Source organism: Trachypithecus francoisi, unplaced genomic scaffold (genome assembly GCF_009764315.1).
Source record: "Trachypithecus francoisi isolate TF-2019V2 unplaced genomic scaffold, Tfra_2.0 Lachesis_group11, whole genome shotgun sequence".
Taxonomy (NCBI): domain Eukaryota; kingdom Metazoa; phylum Chordata; class Mammalia; order Primates; family Cercopithecidae; genus Trachypithecus; species Trachypithecus francoisi.
Genome location: NW_022681456.1, coordinates 102,698,464 through 102,704,918, shown reverse-complemented (window position 1 = coordinate 102,704,918; position 6,455 = coordinate 102,698,464). Strand labels below are relative to the sequence as shown.

The window sequence follows — 6,455 nt, the reverse complement described above, 5'->3', positions numbered from 1 at the left end:
TTTCTTCATCAGTTCATTTTTTATGATTTCTCCATCTTTAAGGCTTATGATGCTGTTATGAATTTCATAACATTATGAGATCTCTGCTTCTGGGACAAAAGGAAAGATTGATCCTATTTCCCTACTCCATAGCAGGTAGTTGGAGCAATGCTATGAGCACTGCTGGGCTGCAGGCAGAGTGATGTGTATCATGCCAAGCTAAGCCATTTATTTACTGCTGCCAGACCCTCCAGCCCAGAGCTGTCTTCTCCCTTTGGGTGACAGTAGAAGAGGCCTTTTGTTGAGATTGCGGAGACACAAGATCAAAACAGCATCACTGAGTTACCACATGAAGTACAGTTACTTTAGAGGGTCTCCTATATCCACAAATGGTTATAATTGAAAAATCAACACTTTTTGGATTAAATCACTGAGAACTGGGAGTTTTCTGTTATTATAGCATAACCTGATCTATCTTATAACTAGAAAAGATAAAGCAAACCTCAGGAGAACATCTGGCCTCTTTACATTACCATTCCTTCAGAATCTCAAGAGACCTACCTAAATGTTGTTGTTCCAAAGATCACATCAACCTCAGCAACGATTATTTGTTCAATCTAATGTTTATATGCACTACACAAGATCACCTGGGATGCAAAGATGATGAGAATACAACCCTTTGCCTTCAGGTTAATATAAAAGCATTTTCCAAGGTTATGTTGAGTCATTTTCTGTTGGGAAATTTTACTGAAAACTTTTTCCATTTTTAAAAAATTTCTTAATTTGAAAATGGTGTGCACATGTATACACGCACATACATTAAGAGTGTATGTTATATGGTGTTATACATTCAGTCTGTATGAATGTTACAAACATGCATGAGTATATACATTTGAAGGGGTAGGGGAGAGAGAAGGATACAAGGTGCCACATGCCTCAGTTTGTCTTTCAATAAATTCCAAAATCCAGACATAATAAATTTATAATCAGTGTAATTGTAACCTACCTACAACATCTTGCACAGAATAAAAAATTGTTTCCAGATGATAGGAAAATCACATAACTCATTTCCAGCCAGTTTGTAGCTGGTATTTTTTTCTTTTTCTTTTTTCCCACAGTTGTCTAAAAGAAATTGGTGCAATAAAAAATAGTTTTGCTATTACATTATATTTACACTTAGTAGCAGTGTTTTATGCTAAATCAAATGCATGTTTTACTGAATTACTGTTAAAGCCAAATAACTGCTTTTCACCCACTCCTTAGCACCTTAGCTTGCCTCTGGCCTGGGTATGTCACTGAGTGTTGACAAGCCCGTCCTTCATACTTCAGATAAGTGAAAATACTAATTTATGGAAAAGGTATGTGTGACATCTGGGCTTAGCTTTTCTTCATTTAGTTTGATAATCCAGTTTTTAAAATTGTCAGTAATAAAAGGTTCATTATTAATATTTCTTTTCTGTTTCATGCTAAAAGTTTTGTTTGTTTTTAACCTATATTATCTCATTCATCCCTATACACTTCCTTCAGTGGCTAATGGTGTTATTATGGTATGTATTAGGAGAGTAAGACTAATTAATTTCCCTGAGGCACACAGATACCAAGTGAACAAACTACCATCCCGGCTCAAGTCCGTGCTTCCATCACATTTTTTAGCATCACAATTTTTAATATAAAAAAATCATTTGGCCAGGCACAGTGACTCACGCCTGTAATCCCAGCACTTTGGGAGGCCGAGGCGGGCAGATCACCTGAGGTCAGGAGTTTGAGACCTGCCTGGCTAACATGGTGAAACCCCGTTTCTAATAAAAATATATAATATTAGCTGGGTGTGGTGGCACACGCCTGTAATCCCAGCTATTCAGGAGGTTGAGGTAGGAGAATCACTTGAACCCAGGAGGGAGGTGAAGGTTGCAGTGAGCCAAGACTGCACCATTGCACTTCAGCTGGGGCAACAAAAGCCAAACTCTGTCACAAAAAAAAAAAAAAAAAATTCATTTTGCTAATATTGCCCTCTCTAAAGTACTTCTTTTTAAATCACAACATTTCAAAACTCCAGATTCCCTTTGGAATTGCTAAATAACCTCTAACAGGGTTTCTAGAAGTGTGGACTATGGGTTACCTGCATCAGAATTACTTACTTGGGTGATTGTTAATCATGCAGATTCCTGGTTCTCTGCCTAAACTTTTCGAATCAGAATCTCCTAAAGAAGCTTCAGAAATTTTTATTTTATTTTCCAGATGATTCTAATACACATAACCATTATTCCCAAACAATTGAAGAAATATCTCTAAGTCATCACAGAGGTGACTGACTTCATCAAAAGTGTACTTCAGCAAGTCCCTTTGAGTTGACCACTTCATGTATGTCAAGAATCTGAACACTGAATTGACTTTAGCTAATGGTAAGAGCCAAGAAGGTGCAATGGTAACTGAAGAGAAAAGGGTAATAAGAAAACTTTTTTCTTAATTTGAAGTGTAATTTGAAGAGACACTCAACATAAATATACTAGCAGATTAATTTTAAAATATAATGTTAAAGAAGTAGAGAGTAGAATGGTGGTTACCAGAGGCTGGGAAGAGGGGTGGATGGGGAAGATGTTGACCAAAGGGTATAAAATTTCAGTTAGAGAGGAGGCATAAGCTTTAGTGATCTATTGCACAGAATAGTGACTGTGATAAATAATAGGCACTGTATATTTCAAAATTACTAAAGGAGTAGGATTTAAATGTTTTCATTACAAAAAATGATAAGCATGTGAAATGACGGATTCAGTAATTAGCTTGATTTAGTCATTCCACAATGTAAGCATGTGTGAAAATATAGCATTGAACCCCATATATAGTTATTATCAATTAAAAATAAGATTAAAAACAGGATGACTACAGTCAATAATAATAATTTATTGTTATTTTAAAATAACTAAAAGAGTGGAATTACAATGTTCCTACTACAAACGATAAATGCTTGAGGTGATGGATACCCCAATTACCCTGATTTGATTATTACACATAGTGTGACTATATGAAAATATCACATGTACCCCATAAATACACACATCTATTCTATACCCATAATAATTAAAAATACAAAACTTAAAAATATATGTAAAAAAGTCAAAATATCAAAAACTAAAAAATTTAAAACTAAAGATGAGAAAAAATATGATTTTATAGAAAAGATCATCCAAATAAAATGTCTATTTATAAATATATTTATATTTTTAAAAATAAATAAGATACCATATTGAATGCTGACTTTAGGAAACATAAAAAACAAAATTTGTAAGCTAGGAAGCTTATAAGTAATAATTTGAATATAAAAAGGAAAATGAAGCAGGTTCCTGGTGGAGAAGTGAGGTGGGGGTTGTCTGTCCCTGTGCAGAGGTAGGAAAGAGGTGTGGAAGGGAATAGCCTTTGAAAACAAAATAACCTTTGCACACATTCTTTTAACCCAAGGTTAAGTAATAATATCCTGTTTTCCAGTTTAAAATTTGAGTCACAGAGAAATTCCATGAATTACCAAAGGTCAGTCAGTTAGTCAATGGCAGAACTGACCATATTCCAGTGACTCCAAATCGGCTACTCTTTCCACCGAATTATATTGTATTTTCTTTTGTTTTAAGCCTTCCAACTAATTTTCAGCCCATCTGAGGATTTCATATCTGCCCAAGTCAATTTGAATTAATGTAGCAAGGCCTTGGGAAACCACATTCGTATTTGTGTGCCTTTCTTAGTATGTTGTTTTCCTGCAGAATAATTACAAACTTCTGTGTTTTAATTACAGTGACTTTTAGGATGCTGCAGATTTCTTCCAATCAGTTGGCTTTTGTATTTTCTTCCTGTACCTTTTCAGCACAAGACTTCTAAACTCTCTTATACCCGAGTGGGAGTGTTCCTTAGGCAGAAACCCTAACTGATAGAGCCTGTCTCCATGGCGTGATGGAGGATCACTGAAATAGGCTCTACTGAATATTAGGTGTAAATGCTTTCAGGTAGCCCTTCTTGGTTGAATTAAACTACAAAGCAGTATTTCTTTCAAGCCATTTGGAGGCAATTTACAGGCAAAAAAACAATGTGGTCTACATAAAAGTCATAACTCTGATTTCCATGTGTCATGTGCATGTTGCACAACTCTACAGATTATTCATAGAAACAAATTAGGAAAAGGAAGCAACTCCACAATATGTTTTGATGAAAGAATCGCTGAGCATCTCTTACTTGGCTGATGGTTAGTATCCATGTTTGTTTATAAAACATATGCAAATGTAATGAAATGGCTCCTTCTATGGTGTGCAAGGAAATAGATGATTGTATTATTACGACAGTTGTGCCTTTTCCATAAATAACTTAAAGGCCACTTTTCTCTCCCCATTAAGAATCACTTCCCTATGCAATTTAGTTCATGTTTGTTTCTGAGGCATCACTAATTACCACTCATCTGAGATACATAGATTCCCGCTCTCTTCCTTAGTGTGGCACTGCCACATCTTCAAAGGCTTCTGTGGAGCAGGAGATGGTCAAGGAGGTGGTGACTGAGCATGGGATAAGCCTCACTATCATTGACGGTTCTGCCATTACTCTCTTTACTGCCACCTCACAAAGTTATACACATGTAGTTGACTATTCTTGTTTTCTTTCTTTTTTTCCTGCTTCAGGTTTATTTGTACAAATAGTACAGGAAGACACCAGCCCCATGCAGACGACAGCCCAGGGGGATCGCACCAGTCCTTCTGTCCTCACATTGGCAGACAGAGATCTCTACTCTGAAGCCTTTGTAGGGCCATGGGCACCTTTGGGAGCCTGAGCTGGAACTGAAGCTGGAGCTGCAGGCTGGGCCTTGGTTTGATTCTTGGCTTTTGGCGGGCACAGCCTGAGCCCCTTGGCAATGCAGGCACGAGCACACTTCCTAAGCTTGGGGTGGACAGTGTAGGCAAGTCGATCGAGCTTGTGGCAGATACCCTTTGGGATCTTGGACTTAACCTCCTTGGACTTTACAAGGGCCTTGATGGCCTCAGCATGTACACTCATGGCCTTGGTATTGTTAGCCTGCATCTTCTTTAGGCCTTTCTTGTTGTGCTGGCAAAGTGCATGCTCCTCAGGAACTTGGGATCCACTCCTTTTAGAGATTAGTGACTGGGGTTTCTTTGTGATTGGGGTTTCTTTGTGATTGGGGTTTCTTGATGCCATTTCTGTGCCATTTTCGGGACTGGTTGTGTGTAGTGTGGTTCTTGGACTTGGCCATGTCTGCACCATAAGCCACGGCTCCCATAGCTGACTATTCTTAAGTACGAGGCGAAACCAAAGAGAATTCTGATATAATGTGGGAAAAAAAGTTGGCCATCCACTTAATATTTCCATAATCAAAAAATCCTCAAAGTTAAGGCTTCATAAGCAAAGTCCTGTCTATCCCAGTTCCTAACCTTGTTTCTTGCCCCCAGTTCTACTTTTCTTTCCAAGATATAATGCCCTTTTTTATTCCTCCACTCTTTGAAATCAACACCTACTTATTGGGAAATTTCACTGTTTATCCATAAAGGTTATCACCACAGGACACATCCTGTTAGCATTATTTTTGAAACTCTAAGCATATTCTTGGAACTATTAGGAATAAGAGGCCAGTGTGGTGGCACCTTGGGAGGCTGACGAAGGAGGATCTCTTGAGCTCAGGAGTTTGAGACCATCCTGGGCAATATAGGAGACCTTGTCTCTACAAAAGATAAAAAATTATCTGGGTGTAGTGGTGCATGCCTGTGATCCCAGTTACCTAGGAGGCTGAGGCGGGAGGATCACTTGAGCCCAGGAGTTTGAGGCTGCAGTGAGCTATGATGGCACGAATGCACTTCAGCCTGGCCAACATAGCAAAACACTGTCTCAAAAAAAAAAAAAAAGAAGAAGAAGAAGAAAGCATCAAGTACTAAGTTATAAACATTAGCCTACTACCTTATAAACTTAAGTGGCTCCCTTATCCTAAAAAATCCTGGGCATAGGTTTGAATTTATTGCCTGAATTGGCCTAATTAACCTCTTAGACAGATATCATCCTTCTTGCCAGTCTCTGTGAGATGAACAGGCCTCATTCATACTTAGGGAGTTCCTCCAGTCTCTGGAGAGGTGGGGGGTGAATTATAGGTAGGTCATATTTATGCAGTCATAAGGAAAGAAAGGATTGAGCCCAGTGAACAGATTACAAAGCATTGGTGTATTGATCCTGTATTAGTCTGTTCTCACACTGCTAATAAAGACATACCCGAGACTGGTTAATTTATAAAGGAAAGAAATTTAATGGACTCGCAGTTCCACATGGCTGGGGAGGCCTCACAATCATGGTGGAAAATGAAGGAAGAGCAAAGGGACTTCTCACATGGCAAAAGGTAAGAGGGCGTGTGCAGGGGAACTCCCTTTTATAAAACCATCAGCTCTTCTGAGACTTATTCACTATCATGAGAACAGCATGGGAAAGATCCACTCCCATAAAGA

At 38.2% G+C, this 6,455-nt stretch overlaps 1 pseudogene; it reads right to left on the bottom strand.

Annotated features, from left to right (window-relative positions):
• Positions 1 to 4,737: 4,737 nt before the first annotated feature.
• LOC117090342 lies at positions 4,738 to 5,221 on the bottom strand (annotated as a pseudogene).
• Positions 5,222 to 6,455: the final 1,234 nt, after the last annotated feature.